Source organism: Lemur catta, chromosome 12 (genome assembly GCF_020740605.2).
Source record: "Lemur catta isolate mLemCat1 chromosome 12, mLemCat1.pri, whole genome shotgun sequence".
In the NCBI taxonomy this organism is placed as follows: domain Eukaryota; kingdom Metazoa; phylum Chordata; class Mammalia; order Primates; family Lemuridae; genus Lemur; species Lemur catta.
In genome coordinates this window covers 77,401,214-77,419,771 of record NC_059139.1, presented here as the reverse complement: position 1 = coordinate 77,419,771, position 18,558 = coordinate 77,401,214, and the positions used below count along the sequence as shown (strand labels likewise).

General features: G+C 35.1%; 1 long non-coding RNA gene across 3 annotated transcripts in view; it reads left to right on the top strand.

Annotated features, from left to right (window-relative positions):
- The window catches only part of LOC123648394, a 184,203-nt gene that overhangs the window by 49,919 nt on the left and 115,726 nt on the right, over positions 1–18,558 (top strand). Inside the window, exon 5 of one of the 3 annotated variants that reach the window (XR_006738607.1) lies at positions 10,108–10,147. The exons of the other annotated variants lie outside the window; for them this stretch is intronic. This is a non-coding gene — a long non-coding RNA (uncharacterized LOC123648394). Of the gene's footprint in view, positions 1–10,107; positions 10,148–18,558 lie in introns of those variants that run through there. 3 annotated transcript variants of the gene reach the window in all.

The window sequence follows — 18,558 nt, the reverse complement described above, 5'->3', positions numbered from 1 at the left end:
GTTCGTAGGCTATGAACCTGTATATTGTGTTACTGTACCAAATACCGTAGGCAATTGTAACACAATGGTAAGAATTTGTGTATCTAAGCATATCTAAACATAGAAAAGGTACAGTAAAAATACAGTATAACAGATAAAAAGTGGTACAACCATACAGGGTACTTACTATGAATGGAGCTTGCAGGACTGGAAGTTGCTCTGGGTGAGTCAGTGAGTGAGAGGTGAGTGGATGTGAAGGCCTAGGACATTACTGTGCACTGCTGTGGACTTTGTAAACACTGTATACTTAGGCTACACTAAATTTAGAAAAAAATAATATTCTTTCTTCCATAGTGAATTAACCTTAGCCTGCTATAATTTTTTGACTTTATGAACTTTTAAATTAAAAAAAAACTTTTTTGACTCTTTTGCAATAACACATCGATCAAAATAGGAACACATTGTACAGCTATACAAAAATATTTTCTTTCTTTATATCCTTATTCTAAAAAGTTTTTTTTTTAACTTTTTAAACTTTTCTGCTAAAAATTAAGACACAAACACAAACATTAGCTTAAGCCTACACAGGATCAGGATCATCAATATCATTTTCTGGCCCAGCGCAGTGGCTCACACCTATAATCACTCTGGGAGGCCAAGGCAGGTGGATTGTTTGAGCTCAGGAGTTAAGAGACCAGCCTGAGCAAGAGCAAGACCCGTCTCTACTAAAAATAGAAAGGAATTAGCCAGACAACTAAAATATATAGAAAAAATTAGCCAAGCATGATGGCGCATGCCTGTAGTCCCAGGTACTCGGGAGGCTGAAGCAGAAGGATCACTTGAGCCCAGGAGTTTGAGGTTGCTGTGAGCTAGGCTGATGCCACGGCACTCACTCTAGCCCAGGCAATGGAGTGAGACTCTGTCTCAAGAAAAAAAAAAAACCACCATATATATATATACACACACACACATATATATATATCACTTTCTTCCACCTGTATGTCTGGTCCCACTAGAAGATGTTTGGGGGCAATAACGTGCATGGAGTTTTCATCTCCTATGATAATAACGCCTTCTTCTGGAATAGCTCCTGAAGAACCTGCTCAAGTCTGTTTGACAATTAACTTAAAAAAAAAATAAGTATAAGGAGTACACTCTAAAATAACAATAAAAAGTATGGTATAGTAAATATATAAACTGATAACAGTCATTTATTATCATTATCAAGTATTATGTACTATTCATAATTGTATGTGCTATGCTTTTATAGGACTGGCAGTGCAGTAGGTTTCTTTATGCCACATTACCACAAACACATGAGGAATGCATTGTGCTACACATTACGAGAGCAACAAAGTCACTAGGCAATAGGAATTTTTCATCTCCATTATATAATAGTTTTATGGGACCGTCATGGTATATGCAGCCCATCATTGACAGAAACATTGTTGTATAGCACATGACTGTATGATTGATCTAGTCACTGCTGTAGGCAACTGGGGCTGCACCCTGCTGGGGACCCTCTGGGAAACTGGGAGGAATGTGCCTCCGAATTATCCACCTGAGAGTCAGAGGGGGAGAGTGATCATCCTGTGGCTCCTTTTCCCCCCACGCTCAGGGGCTTCTCCGTGGACTGTGAATTCCCTCACACTTCAGGCTCCTCCATGCACCTGAGAGACCAAGTGGGTTCTGGGAAGTGTTGTATATGGCAGCATTAGAGAAACCCTGGGGAGATGCTGAGAGATACCTCCCTCCATTAAATCCACTCCATTACAGAACCTTCACCATGGTGGCTGGCTGCAATATTTCTGGAAGACTTAATAAAGGACAGTTAGTAGAACAAGCAGGTCCTTGCTGCTGCTATTGTTCTGAGCCTATGCTTGATATTTATCATCTCTCTCTTCTACCACCTGTTCTGGCTTCAGCAGTCTTAGGTTACTTGTCAGGTGTGGTGATCCAGACCTTCATTCCTGAAGGGTCCAAGTCCTCAATGTTTTGCCCTTGCTGGACCAGGATTTTCAGCTGTCACTAAATATGGAAACACCAAGAGATGTCCCGGTGGTTTCCCTGGGTTTCAAACTTACCCCTGCTGACTCCCACTGTGTAGTGGCAACCGTAGCTCCTTATGGTACCTCGGGTTAATTATCTCCACCGCCTGACATTTTTTATTTGCCAAACGTCACAAAGTCTCTTGAAGGACTTATTTAGCAGAGGATATGGTTGAAGTGACAGAAGGCACAAATTCTGCAAATGGGTCATTGGGAGTGATAGCATGAGAGAACAATTCTACTTGAACCCCATTTTCCCTGACTAGTGTATTCCAGCTATGGGCGACATAGCCTTCTATATCAATCCTAGGTTCCATGCATATAACTACGTCTGGGAGGACAGTGTCCTGACTACACATAGTCTCCTCCTAGAACTGGCACCTCATGTGAGCCTTTAATAGGACATTCTGTTCTGTAGCCTGTGGACATGGGTCCACTGCTGTACCTCCTTCACTGTAAAATATTGCTTCGAATCTTACGCCAGTGAATCAGGAATTCCATAAGCATTTGGATGGCTGTTTTATCTTGACCATGGTAGAGATGAGGGACAGACTGTTCCTGCAAGTGTCTGGTTACCACAGTGGTGGCTAGTCTCAAAGGTGGATTGAGAAGGTTTGAGATAGGGTGTAAGAAGTGTAGAATATACACCATGTGCTCTTTTGTAACTTGCATGTTTTCTTGAGTAAGTTTGTGAGTTGTTTATTATATTGTTTTAATTTAGTTAACCTGAACTTTATTTATTAGTTCTACTCACTTTTGGTTTTAAAATTTATTAATTTCTGGTTTTATGCTTATTGTTTTATCTCTTTTACTTTTTCATGGGTTTGTTTGCCTTTTCTAATTTCTTGAATGTAATGCTTAGATTTTCTTTTTTTAAAATTAATAATATAAGTATTTGAGACCTAGATTTTCTTCCTAGGCTGTAACATAGTTTTTTTTTTTTTAAATAGTATTTTTCAAACTTTATTTTGTTATTGTCCCCTTAAGGAGAAAAATAAAATTTAAATTTAATTTCTCCCTTAAAAAATAAATTAAATAGTAAGGAATATGATTTTGTTCAGTAAGGTTGAGCTTTGGTGGGCCACAAACTATTGTAATATGTAATATTTTTCACCCACCAAGAACCAATTTTCAACCCTTTGGAGGTAATATGTCCCATTGAGAATGCATGATTTAATACATACTTACTAAGTACTTTTAAATCTCATTTAAGTCTCAGATTTAACTCTGTGATGTGGGCACTACTATAGTGTTTTTATTGTCACTTTGAAAAAAGATTTTCTGCAATTTTGGTTTTGTTACCTCTTTGACCTAAGAGTTGTTTGACAGAGAGGTTTTTCTCTTAATCTTTTATTTTGAAATAATATCAAACTTTCAAAGAAGTTGTAAGAACTTTCAGAGAGTCATCCTATACTCTTGACCCAGTTTCGCCAATTGTTAATATGTTACCACATTTACTTTATCATTTTCTGTCTCTCTCTTCAAGTGTCCGCACGTGTGCGCGCGCGCGCACACACACACACACACACACACACACACACACACACACACACAGACTTCTATTCCTTTTTCTGAACAAACTGAGAGTGAGTTTCAGGCAAGATGCCCCACTTTCCCTGAATACTCAGAATGCAGTTTCTGAAATAATTACAATACAACCTAGGTAATCACAGTATAACCAACTAAATGAGAAAAATAACATGAACACAATTCTACCATTTAATGCAGAGACCCTATTTAAATTTTGCTAATTGTCCCAATAGTGCCCTTTATAGATATATATATATATATATATATATATATATTATTTATTTATTTATTTATTTATTTATTTATTTATTTTTTGAGACAGAGTCTTACTCTGTTGCCCGGGCTAGAGTGCCGTGGCATCTGCCTAGCTCACAGCAACCTCAAACTCCTGGGCTCAAGCAATCCTCCTGCCTCAGCCTCCTGAGTAGCTGGGATTACAGGCATGTGCCACCATGCCTGGCTAATTTTTTCTATATATATTTTTAGTTGTCCATGTAATTTCTTTCTATTTTTAGTAGAGATGGGATCTGGCTCTTGTTCAGGCTGAGCTTGAACTCCTGAGCTCAAATGATCCACCTGCCTCGGAATAGAGCCCTTTATAGCAAATGGATGCAAGACATAATCCAGAATCATATTGCATTTAATTGCCATGTCTCTTTATTTTTATTCAGTCTAGAATAGTTTCTTAGGATTTCCATCTTTTGTGACTTTGGCATTTGTAAAGAGTACAAACCGGTTTTATTGGTTGAATGTCCCTTAATTTTGATTTCAATATTTCCTCATGATTAAATTCCATTTATGCATTTTTGGCAGGACTATCACACAAGTGCTTTGTTCTGCTCACTGTATCACATCAGGAGGCGTACAATGTCAATTTGTCCCATTTTTGGTGATGTTAAATTGAATCATTGGTTAAGGTGGTGTCTCATTTTTCTCTATTATAAAGTAACTATTCTTTCCCCTTTGTAATTAAGTATTTTGTGGGGAAAAACATTGAGTAAATGTTTCTGAGCAAACTTTCTTCTATTCGTTTTAGCACCCATTGTTGATTCCTGCTTGATTCAGTTATTACTATGATGGCTGCAATTTTTAAGTTATCATTTCTTTTATATTTATAATAAATATATTATATATTCCTATTGATTTATTTATTTCTATCAGCATGGCACATGGGTTGTTATTTTATTCAACAGAACACCTTATTATCATTATTTATTTTGATGCTGAAATTGATACAGTGTGGGCCAGTAAGAGCTTTCAAGCTGTTCCCATGTCTTTTTGACAAGAACCTATCATTTTTAGGAATCGCTTTTATTTTCTGGCATAATAATTTGCAGATGGATTCAGATGCCTGCAAACTCAGGTTCAATGCCTTTAGCAAAACTAGTTGGTGTGTGGTAAGACTATTGGAGCCACATAATGTCTGGTTATCTCCATTTTTGTGATGTGAACTGTATCTCTTAATTCATTGAGTTCAAAAAATAATCATTACCCACTGGTATAGCACATAATAGAAAGGTAGAATTTGAAATAATGAATTAGTTCCCCACCAATCTCTTGTCAACCTGAAATAATTAGAAGATCAGAATCCAGTTTTAGAGAGTTTATTCAAGTACAAAGCTGAGGATGGCCTTTCAGGTAACACTGACTCCAAAGGAATGGGGTAAGTGCTCTGAAGTTGAAAAGTTAAGATCTTACTTATATAGGCAGAAAACAAATTTAACAGGATTACAACCTTTTTCATACAAGACTAGTATATGAGTTATAGCAATTTGATTAGTTACAGCTTATTTTCTTTTCCTTTTATAATTTAAAAGAGTATATTTAATATTCCATCTTAGACTATGGGATAGTTGTGAGGTCTTTGTGTACGAGAAGTAAAAGGGAAGTTAACCTATAATGAAGATCAGTAATGAAGACAGAAAGAGTCTTCCCTGGAACCTTTTAGTTTTTTACAACATTTTACAAAACAATGCTGTAAAGATAAGGCTAATCTATAATCAGAGGAACAAAATTATGGTTGCCTAGGTTACAGGTGCCTGTCATGTGACTCAGGTCCCATAATCACATTGTCTTAAGACTTAAAATAATTTAAAGTTCCAAGAACTTTGATTTTGAATTACTTATTATTATACTCTGAAGATAACTAATGACTATTTTTTAGTATCATTATGAACTTATAGATTTAAATAAATTTGGTGGATTTCAATTCATTGTAATTATTAGCCTCATTGAAGCTCAAATTGTTCATCTTTGGCCAGTGGAAGTCTCTTCAAGTTGATTCTTGAATCTTTTGACATAACCCTAATAATCTTTGATAGCTTCTTTTTATCTGGCATGACAAAATGTTCCGGATTTATTTTATATATTTTTTGTTCTAGTAATGGAAGTAGCCCTTTCTTTGAGGCTATTTCTCAATTTCTTAAGAAATTATCATCCCCCAAAAGAAAAATTAAATTAAATTTTAATTAATTAAACTAAAATTAAATTAATATATCTTTAATGAAAGAAATTAAATACTAAGAAATAAGATTTTTTTTGGTTTGGTTGAACTTTAGAGGGTCACAAACAATTGTAAGATTTTTTTCATCCTCCCTAAACCAGTTTTCTTCCCCTTGGGACACTATTACTCTATTGAGAATCATGTTTTAAGAAGCCCTGGTTTGTTTTAGTGGAAATGATATTTCAAGACCACAATCTGAGCCCTAGGAATACTTTGTGCTACTATAGGGCTTTTAATTAACTTCTTACTTATTATACTTGTATCTCCTTTCTTCTACACTGAGAATTCCATAATTACTAACTTTATTCTACATTATGCCACAACAAACTCATAATAGCAATGCTGATACTACTACCGCCAATATGATTACTCCAAACAATTAAAATTTTTCTCTTCATATGTTCTCCCTATGCTGGCTATCCCTTCTCCCTATTTTAAATAATTGTGCCATGTACGTTGTCTGAGCTTATAGCCATCAATACTATATTCTCTCTCTTTCTCTCAGATACTTATTTGGTTTTAGTTCTACTGGAAACTCTAATCCTTACCACTATGTCTTATGGTAATCTCTCTCTGGCCATTCAGGTTGTGCGAAGCTTGTTCTCTAGTAGATTCTAGTAGAAGGGCTCATGGGAACACTATTCCCTGTTTTTTACATTGCTATCAATTTGTCTGTGCCTTTTACATTTGAATGTCCATTTGGGCTGGATAAAATCCTTGACTCACGTTTTCTTTCTTAGAATATCTTAACTATGTTACCTCATTTTCTTGTGGTACAAAGCAATGCAAGAAGATGACAGTGAATGAGATGGCAATCTAGTTTTCTTTTCTTTATAAATTACTTCTTTTTTTAAATGCCCAAAGGATATTTCTCTTTCCTTAAATCCCAATAATTTTACTAGTGCATGTCTTGGTATTGGTAATTATGGAACTCAATATATAGTTTCAGGGAAATTTTTAAGGAAAGTTTTGTCACTGTTTTCAGTAAATATTCTCAAATCTTGCTTAGGTTTCATTTTTTCGGGGACTCCTATTATCACTATTGAATCTTCTTTGCTTATGTTCAATATTTGCCACTTTCTTTTAAATCCTGTTTAACTTTGTCTTCATTTCTTTTTGATTTTTGTCTCAATTCCTTTTTATTTTTTAAAATAATCCTTTTCATCTTATAATTCTCATAAGACATTGTGTGTCATCTTTATTTGCTTTTCTGCTCCTTCAAGTTTATTCTGCATTACTGAAATAGTTTTTTAAAAGTTTTATGAGCTCTGTCACTTCATTTGTGAGTTTTTCTGATTCTGATTTTGTTCTTTCATATCTTGTACCATTTCTTAGTATCTCTTAGCTCATTTTGAAGTAGTTTTAGTCTGATATGTAAGCACATCTTTCTGGCACGCTTTCATCATTCATAGTGTTTTTCTGCTCCTTAGTCTCCTTTATCTCAATTAACATATGGAATTTGACTTTAATCCTTCCAAACTTTTATATGCAACCAGTTTTTCTCAACTTTTGAAAGGAGGTATGGGTCAGGATAGTATTTCTAACTTCACATGTTTTCACTATTGTTTTTAGGTAGTGTCAGACAACATGGTGACTTACTTTCTGAGACTGTCTGGCCTCCTTCCATAAGCCCCTTTCTCTTCCTCTGTCTCTATCATAGCTACCCCATTCAATGTGATCTACTCCCAGCAGTTTCTTCTCAATGTGGGGGCTCTGTCCTGGAAGAGAGCCCCAGCTGATCACTGCCAAAAGTTCATAAACTGCTTCAGTGTCTTCAAAGCTTACCAAATAATTCTTTCTCTCACCTGTTTTAGATTTGGAAGCTTTGCTAGTTTCAGCCTCTATTCTCAAATTGGTCTGCCATGCTTTCCAGGGAATACTCACTGGCAATTTGGGGGCTCTCCTAGTCTCAGGTTCCTCATTTGCTCTGTGAGTACCCTTTGCTTCCTCCCATACAGACGTTGATATCAAGCAGGTGTCTTGTGGATGTTGATGGTTTGTCTTCATATGTTTCTATTTTGGGGTTCTTGGGAACATCTTGTCATCTACTTGCTATAAGTGTTATCAATGGTTGATAGGATTTAGTATTTATTTATTTGTATTTATTTATTTATTTATTTTTATTTCAGAATATTATGAGGGTACAAATGTTTTGGTTACATAAATTGCTTTTGTACCATTTGAGTCAAAGTTATAAGTGTGCCCATCCCTCAGATAGTGTGCATTGTACCCATTAGGTGTGAATTTACCCATCCTGTCCTCCCCTCTCCCACCTGCTTGATTTCCGATGAATGTTGTTTCCGTATGTGCACATACATGTTGATCGATTAATTCCAATTTAATGGTGAGTAGCTGTGGTGTTTGTTTTTCCATTCGTATGATACTTCACTTAGAAGAATGGTCTCCAGTTCCATCTAGGTTAATATAAGAGGTATTAGTTCACCACTTTTTTTTATGCGTGAGTAGTGAGTAGTACTCCATGGTATACAAATACCACATTTTATTAATCCACTTATATACTGATGGGCACTTGGGTTATTTCCACATCTTTGCAATTGTGAATTGTGCTGCTATAAAGATTTGAGTGCAAGTATCTTTTTTATAGAATGTCTTTTTTTTCTTTGGGTATATACCCAGTAGTGGGATTGCTGGATCAAATGGTAGGTCTACGTTTGGTTCTTTGATGTATCTCCATACTACTTTCCATAGAGATTGTACTAGTTTACAGTACCATCAGCAACATATGAGTGTTCCTATCTCTCAGTATCTACACCAACATTTGTTGTTTTGGGACTTTTTGATAACAGCCATTCTCATTGGAGTTAAGTGATATCTCATTATGGTTTTTTTTCTTTCTTTCTTTCCTTCCTTCCTTCCTTCCTTCCTTCCTTCCTTCCTTCCTTCCTTCCTTCCTTCCTTCCTTCCTTCCTCCCTCCCTTCCTTCTTTCTTTCTTTCTTTCTTTTTGATTTTGTTATTTAGTTGCCCTTTTATCTTTTCCCTTTGATTTGGGTGTTTGGAAGATTCATAGAATATGTCACTACTATTGCCATTATTTTTTTAGAATTTATAAAGTACTTTTTGACATTTACCATCCACCAAGCAGTCTGTAGTAATATCACTACTTACCTGGAAATGAGAAGACACAAATGTGAGTCACAGATTTTTTTTTTATTTGTAGCAAGAGAACAGTATTAATCTAACCACCTTATTTTGGAGATTAGGAAACCAAAGGCCGTGTCTATTTGTTTGTCTAATCATCAATTTATATTCAAAAAGACCTGATAATAAGGATAAATGCACTAGGCATTTAATGTAGCAGAGTATTTGAAATAATTCAGGGCTTCCCTATATTTTTATTCTAATCCAATAGACATTTCCCTATTCTCCTTGAATCCATAAAATTTTTATTAAAAATGTGAAGATATGTTCTTTTTGAGTGTAACTCAACATATTCTACTAAACTGATAATGAAATAATTTTTCATTATTCTTTAGTTTTGTTCAAACTGAGCTTGGAAATAAAGAGCTTTTAAAGACAAAGCGAAAAACACTTTTTAGAAAGCAATAATAAGTATAAAAGCCAGTTACTACTTGTTTTGGGGGATTCCTTTTTTTATCTGGAGTAGTTGATTACTGAAAATTCTTCGAAGTATAGCCTGCCATATGTGTTTAACAAATTAGCTAATCAAAAGAATGTGGGTGAGTTTTCCCTTGTTTGATTTTGAAAGAAAAAATATTTTTAAAATGTAAAGGCCAACTTGCCATTTTTCTTTTCATTCTTTTTGGAGAAATGTCTCTTGCTAGCAGAATTTAGAAAATGAATTAATTTATCATTATTTCAGCAATCGGTTACCTGAGCCAGGATTTTAGACTGGACATAGAAATAATTTTCATGATTTATTTGTACTTTCTTTCTTTAATGATGTCTAATTCCCAGTCAGGCCATTCCCATATTCTAGTACTTTTCATATTATTAAGCCAAGGAGGGAGAATCTGTACTGAGGATGTGCTTATTAATTGTCACTGAAAGTATCCATATATTCCAAGGACCAAAACCTTTAAGGAGAATTATGAAAGCTGTTGAATGACCTCCCAAAGAATACCATATTAAAGAAGAATATGCAGGAAAGACGACTAGGAGAAGAGGTAAGAAGAGAGAAAGAAAGAAGGAAAAATGTGGGGAGATGAAATAGCAGAGATCATGCTAATGTAGATTGCAACTATTGGGCAAAACCAGAATGCCACTGATGTAACTCTGTATATTTCTCTTTCACAGTAAAGCAACACACACACACACACACACACTCTCTCTCTCTCTCTCTCTCTCTCTCACACCTGGAAGGACCTTTCAGTTTCAAAACCACATTTAGATATAGCTTTCATATATATTTCTGAGGAAAATTTTGGGTAGGGAAAAAAACAAAAGAAAGCTATTGGTTATCTTGTAGGTGGTTTACTGGGATTTAGGGACATTACTTATAATCATATTTTGGCACAATCACTGTAGCTGCCATTAATCGGATCTTCTCAACTCAGAGACTCACAGGGCTTTCAATATTTGCATTGTACATTATACATTGACTTGCAGTTATTTATTATATTCAAAACCATCCACAAATAATGAGACTTGTGCATCAAAATGTCTAAGGTCTGTGTAGTGACAAGAATAGATGTTAAACAGATTCTATTGAACTGTGTCATAGAAACCAAACTTATAAAAAGACAAGCTTAAACTTTATGATCACAAGTCTGTATCAATAAGTGTACTTTGCTTAGTCACAAGAAAGCTGAGGTAAGAAATGATAAAGGTAATTTAATGGTTTATGTAACTAGAAACCCTGAGTTAGGGCAGACTTAAGATTGATTAGATTCTTCAACTCAAAAATGGCACAGAGGGCCCATTTTCCCACCATTTTGCTATTCTTCTCTCTTGGCTTCATCTTTATCCCAAGGTTAGGAGCCGAAAAGGATGTTGAGACAGTACAAGATGCTACAATATGTCTGCCGACTACTGCCAGGATTACATGCTTCCTCATCCAAATCCAGCCAGGGAGGGAGACAGCTGACTTCTCATAGCTCTCTCAGAAATGCATCTATCAATTATTACTATTATGTTTGAAGAATAATGATTTTTCTAACCTCATTATTTTAACTACTATTACTAGTTGGCATTCTACCATGAAAAAGCCTTTTCCTTCTCCCCACATCCCTCTCTTCTTTCTCTCCTTCCTTTTTCTTAAATTTCAATATAGACTAACAGATTATTATTTTATCCAATGTATTATAATCTGGTACTGTTATTATTTATTTTAATGCTGAAACTTTCTTAGTTTTGGTCATATTTTGAACACTCCTTACTTTCTGAGCAACAAGATATTCTCAGGTCATCTTATACTTTCCTTCTTCTAGCCCTGGAATCAACCATTTCTCTAAGGGTTCCCTGTTACTGTGAGTGGAGTAGTATTTACAAATCAAGATCTAGGTGGCCAGATGTGCTTATTGCACTTGAATCTTGGCCCTCTTAGAGGCTTAGCTAAGAAATATGTACACATATATATACACAATATTTTTTAAAAGATTGATTGCATCCTAACAAAACATTTCAGGATCAATTTACTATTTAATTATAGTTGAAAATGAAAGGTAATTTGTTGATCTTATGATTCCAGTTTGATAAAATGCATGTAAAAGGAACCACTGGATACCTTTAACCAATAATAGGATTTGAATCCCTCGAATGATCTGTCTGTGCCTTAATAGCTCAACAAATGATCTGTTTGAGATCCAGGTCGCTAAAGAACTAAGGAGTAGACGTGGGCCTTCAGTACTAACCAATAAGAACAAAACCCTGCATATATACATATATCTACCTATATATCTATTTTGATATGTGCCTGTGAAATAGATTTGAAACGATTTTGTCCATTTTACAGATGGAAAATCTGGGAAGACCCTTAGAGACTTAGTTACAGTCTTACTAGGACATACTTTTTGATCACTAGTTCAATTTGTGTTCCATAGTCTCTACTGCTTTGTGAATAATGCAACTTCCCAGGGCAAACTCACCATTTTAAGCAGTGAATGTCTTTTACACTCTTTCTTTTGGTGGCTGCAATTGTCTTGTCAAGGAGTCTACCTCACTGAGGTTTTCAGAGAAAACTTATCTTCTGAAAGTTGTAAAAAAAATGTCTAATCCTGAAATTTAGGTGATTATGTATCTTCCTGATATGTACATTAAAAACATCTGTCAAAGGGCCGGGTGCGGTGGCTCACGCCTATAATCCTAGCACTCTGGGAGGCCGAGGCAGGCGGATCATTGGAGCTCAGGAGTTCGAGACCAGCCTGAGCAAGAGCGAGACCCCGTCTTTACTAAAAAACAGAAAGAAATTATATGGACAACTAAAAATATATATGGAAAAAATTAGCCAGGCATGGTGGCACATGCCTGTAGTCCCAGCTACTCGGGAGGCTGAGGCAGAAGGATCCCTTGAGCCCAGGAGTTTGAGGTTGCTGTGAGCTAGGCTGATGCCACGGCACTCATTCTAGCCTGGGCAACAGAGTGAGACTCTGTCTCAAAAAAAAAAAAAAAAAAAAAAAAGTCTGTCAAGCATAGGGTCTTCTGTATGTTTTCTTTCCAGGGACAGTCCCTGGTTACTGGTTGGCCTAATTCATAATTGTGTGTTCTAGCTTTAACCTTTAGGTGTGGCTTGGTATCAAGTCACAAGAAATGCTCTGTGGCATTGAAATTTTTGGGGAAGTTAGCCATCTGGTTCTGTGGAAGTCAGAGATGTCATATATTGAGTGATAATTTATCACAGGTGCACAAACTTCCTTTTTGAGGGAACTTAAAATATATTAAACACACATGTACTCCTCTTTCAATGAAGAATCAGTTCAGGATAAGGTTGTGGAAGAATTTCTTCACTCCCTGTGGAGTGGGTTTGGGCAAGGGCAAAGTTGGCTGACTATATAGAAAGGAAAATATTTTTCAAAATCTTGTATTTAGATCTTAAGGCTTACTCAATTAAGCATGGTTGAATAAAAACAGGAAGTGAATAAGACACAAGAGGGTGGGAGAGAGATTCAGGAGGTGTAAGAAAGAGTGGGTATTTATAACTTGCTTTATAAAAGTAAACAGGTAAACCACTTGAATACTCTTAAAACACTTTAATCTCCTTTACTCTCAACATTGCATATCAGTGAGATTAACCTAGGAATCTTCTTAAGTTCTATATTCAAAAGAAGGAGAAAAATACTTGAATCATAGTTGCATTGTGTGTTAACTGAATTCATTTTGAGTGACTTCTTTGTTCAGTAAGTGTATATTATATTAATATCTTTACGAGGTACTCTTCACAAGATGCTTTCAGACATGGAGGCTGGATTTTTATATTTCATTCCTTTTTGGTTTTATTCCACTGTGCGTGAGAAGTGGTGATTGGCTATGTCTAACTCAGAGCACTTTATTAGACTTTATTCTCTTTAATGTATACACAAGGTATGTTTTTGGGGTGGCCACTGCATGAAATCTCTGGGTGGTTCTATAGATGACCTTTCTTTACATTGAAAATGTTGATCAGTGGTTTTCTGAAAGAGTTCTGTCTGGTCATTTAAACCTGAAAGAGTAAGGTATATAAGTAGAGAATTTTGCTACCAAATATTGTTATTGTGAAGATTTATTATTTATTCTATAACACAAGGAAATAAGAAATTGTTATATCCCCTTTATTTTTTTAAGTCAGATTTTCTCCAAGCTCCCATAATGGTGGATTGCCCAGAAACTCAATCTTAGTCATTACTAAGGCTCTTTTCTTGCCAATAGTTCCAAAAGTACTGGGGGTTCTCCACAGTCCTCCACTTGCTCTTCCCACTCTTTCAGAGAAGCTCTCCTAATTCTTCTCTCTACCCCCTTCCCCTCCCTCAAGCTCCTTCTTCCTTTTCTCTGGGAATGACCCAGTAATCTCTTACATGACTTTAAGTTTTTGAATATAAAAGTCAGGAGAAAGCCAGGAGGGGTGTTATCCTAATAGTTTGTATTTTATATTTGGACACAAAAGCACTTGAAGCAAGGCAAGGAAAAACATAAACTTAGAAACGGCTTGGAATGAAGGAGGAAAATATCTATGAATTGGAGAATTAAAAACATATTGATATTTTGATAAGTTATTCAGCTTCATATTATTTTTCACCCCTTGAAAAAATAAAAACAAAAGGTATATTGATATTTAGTGTTTAACTGTTAGCATGCACTCTCTCAAAATATATTAGGAATCTAAGATAACTTTGTTCTCATCAGCACATCCTAACCGGAAGAAAGTTCTTATTTATGTAACTTCTTTTCTAAAGAAAGCTAGACAAGTTGACCCACTACATCCCCAAGGTAGAAATAAGGGAATGAGAGGAAGCCTCCTCTTTGTGATGTGAAGGCCTGTCAGAAGCAGACCTGTCTTGTTGGAGAGGAACCTGGTGGGACTAGGGGTGGGATTCGGTGGACACCAAAAAAGTTTAACTCTTGGTCACAGGCCTGGACTACTGTGGTTGACTGTCTCTACCTCTTAATTGAGTAATTCCTCTGTCTCTCCATCAACATGTATCTGTAGGAAGTGACATCTATGAAAAACCCAAAAGGGAATCACTCTTCAAAGTAATGTAAGGATCATATGAGATAATTATTTTAAAAAATCAGATGATTTTGAACATTTCTGTGAAGTCTGTAGGAGACGACTATTGTAACCACAAATGGATAAGGTCTGCAGAGTTAAATTTGTGCCTGAATTCTAAGTATTTCTGACATCTCATGCTACTGCTTCATTGCCAAGTTAGAGAAATAGAGAAATCTGGAGCTTAATAATTTTCTCTTGATTCCTAATTTCCATTTTTACAGAAAGGCATGAAAATCTTTGGGTAAAATCTGAGACTCAACCAAAGGGTAGAGATTGTTTACACATATCTAAAAGGAGAATATTACCACATACCTAGAGAATGAGGACTCCTTATCACATAATTTCTCATTTTTCTCTGTGTGTAAGTACCTTGAAGAATGTACATTATTTAAGGAATGAATTCTGGTTACTGATTTTGTGTTCAACAGCCATTGGGTCTTCTCAGTGGGATGGGACTCCAGCTTTGCTTACTAGGTAAAGTGCAGCTACTCTGCTTATCACAAGACACAGCGTGTTTATTTTCTGGGTCTTGTTTTTTGATGCCTCAACCAGTCCAGTACCATTCTGATGTTGCCAACTAGTTGTTTTACATGGTTATCCTACTTTACAGTGTGAAATTGGAACTGGGACTTTATAAAGTCTCTAATTCATTGATTTTATAAAACTCCCTGTAGTGCCTTTTAAAATGTACAAATGTCTAAATTTCATTGAATCAGAATCTTTTGTTAATGGAACCCAGGAACCCACTGATCTTGTCAGCCGTTCTTCTTTCAGAAATGATACCACCTAAACCATCTGTAAACCATTTAGTAAATTAATAGATGTGGGGGAATTTGGCTTTATTTTCATTTAATTCTTGTATGAGGCCTCTGCTTCTCCAGGCCTTGGAGAGAGTCCCTTTGAAATAATTCCTTTGAGGTAGGTGGGACAAGAGCACAGTATGAACGATAATGTGAAATCAATTGTACTGAAAGATTGATAAAGTGTGGGGAAAATTGAATTATAGAACAATAGGACAAGTAAAGTTTACTGTAATACAACAAAGACTCAAATTCTCTATACATAGAGAAAAAAATTACTCAAAACAAAATTATCCCTAGTTAATAAAATGCTAAAACCAAGGGTTATTCTTTTTCTCATCACACATCAAATTTATCACTAAATCTTATGGATTTTACTTTCAAATATATCTTAAATCTGTCACTTCTCACCATCTATAGAGCTCTACTCTACTCCTACCTATATCATCTCAATACTGTGTGTCTCCTGGCGTCTGCTCTTACTTCTTCCTGTGCCTTTCCCCATAGAGTGGACAGACTTTTTTTTAAAATGTAAGTTAGGTCATGCCATTTTCTCATTTAAAACCCTTCAGTGATTTATTGTTGCACTTTTATAAAAATCCTCAAATCAGCAAGGAAATGGCTGACATGTTCAATCAAGAAATATGTGTATTAAGTAAAAGCCAATATAGAAACAATGTAGAAATGTTATAGAAATGAATGTGCAAGTGAAAAATGAGTGAAATGATAGACACCTAGCCTCAGTTCTGATGTCAACTGGTTATACAGCCCACTTCACCTTTTTCAGAAGGACAAAATTATTTAGGGCTTGTTCAGTTCCAAAATTCTAAGGATTTATGTTTTATCTTTTCGGGTGCTGAACAATTAAAGGAGAAAAATGTGTCAAGATTTCCAAATAAATAATACCTTTAGTTTGCAGAATGCTAATGTGCAGTTTAAAAAGTGTTTGTACGTGAATTACTCCATATGATGTCTTTTGCTTTTTCCAGATTAAACAGATCAAGAATAATTTGAGTTTTCTGAGACTTTCTCTTCATTATTCCACTTTGCTTGTTCTAAAAAAATATCATGCAATATGTTTGTGATAGGATACTACCACCTTTAAAAATAAAGTTAATTTCCATCTTTAGTTGAATTTGGGAAATAAAAACAACTTAGGGACACCAACACCACTTGCTAGTCATGGTAAACTTTGAAGAATTTTATTATTTATGATTTGGTTTGAATAATTCCATGAAAGTTTCACAAAGGATAAATTCATGAACATAGGTGAATATTTTCAGTTATATTTACTTTTGTTCCTAGAATATGTAACTAAATATAACTTGAAATGTACCAGTGGTCCGAATAATGATTCTGAAAATTCTTCCAATCCAATTAACAAATTAAAATTTCTGATCATTACTTCTTTGTAGCGTGGCATGTCTGGCAGTCTGCATAAAGGAAAATGGAAATCTAGAGAGAATGAAATTGAGAAAGCTCAGTAATAAATTGCGATCGTGTACATGTAATATTTTGCTATGTTTTTAATAACTTCTAAGCCATAATTTTCTAATGGGATGAAATAACTCTGTCAAAGACAAAATCAGTACTTTGAAAGTATACACTAATGTTCTGTGAAATTAGAAACTGTCCTTCTTCCTTTATAGAATAAATAAATGGGATTAAATATGTGGAGTATATATAATATTTGAAATATAAGTTTCATAACTATTTATGCTGAAAAATAACTTTTAAATGTTTTAAGTGTGTTATTATATGTCTTTTTCCTTATTGATGATAGCTTAAAATTTTAAATAAAAACTTGATTCTATAAAATATGGTTACTAATCAAGACAATTTTTGTTTCAGTGTTTGCCAGCATATATTTTCCAAATTACAGCTTGAACAGAAATGAAATATTTCAAAACCTAGACAATTTACTATATCAGTTAAAAAGGTAATACTATTTTCTCCCATAATCTTTATGCTTAAAATCATACTATTACTGACTTGGGATGATTCTGCATATGAGATCTACTTTATGATAAGATCTTTTTCACAAGGAACAAATTGTTGACTATAAATCAAGCTGCTATTAACTTTGTACACTAACTATGAAAATATTTTAGCGTTTAAGATATTTTGGATAGGTGCATTGTTGAGATTGTTGAGTTAATTCAACCAACTAATATTTATTAAGTTCTTACTATGTTCAAGCCATTCAGCCAGTTCTAGCTGGTGTTATTTGAAAGAAAAGGTGGATGTTCAGCATAGAAGAGTACAGGAGTTTTTAAGTAGTGCCTTGGAATCTATCTGCAGGTTGCTTTTTGGATATTCAAGACATTTGCTACTGCTACAATTTCTACCACTATGTTCTTTTCCATATTTGCTGCAATGGAGACAGTATGGTTTATGGTTACGGGGAAGGGCACTGAAGTCTACATGTGTTCAAATCCAAGCTCCACCAGTTACTAGTCTGTGAACTTGGGCAAAATATTAACGTTTTTGCAACACAATTTTTTCATTGGAAATATGGAGATAAGAAAGTTCCCATGGACCTCTTGAGAAGTTAAAATGAGACGTTGCATGAAAAGCACTTAAAGCTATTCCTAGTGGATAATAAAGCATAGCTTTCAGAAGGTATTTTGCCCACATCTTCTCATCTTTCTCTGCTCTTCATGTAATGTTTAGCTTTGGGAAAATAAAAAGAAACACATTCTGCCCCAGATTGTGGGGATGGTGACTGGGAGTTAAGGGAGGTTTTGTGACCAACTTGCATAAACTGGTACTGTCCTAGCAAAGAGATATTGTATGGTTGTCTTATTTGTATTGGAAAACAAAGTAATGCCTGTGACCACTGTGGGGCCTTTCTTTGATACTCAGGGTCTCCTTTGTTGGAGCCTATAATCTATGCATTTCTCTTTCCTGACTCCCTTGTTTGCTAAAGCATAAAGAGTGCATGGAATATTCATTTTTAAAATCCATTTTGTGTATAAACTTGTCTCTATTTTATCATCACACTGGATTGATATTTGGGCTTTGACAGAATTTTA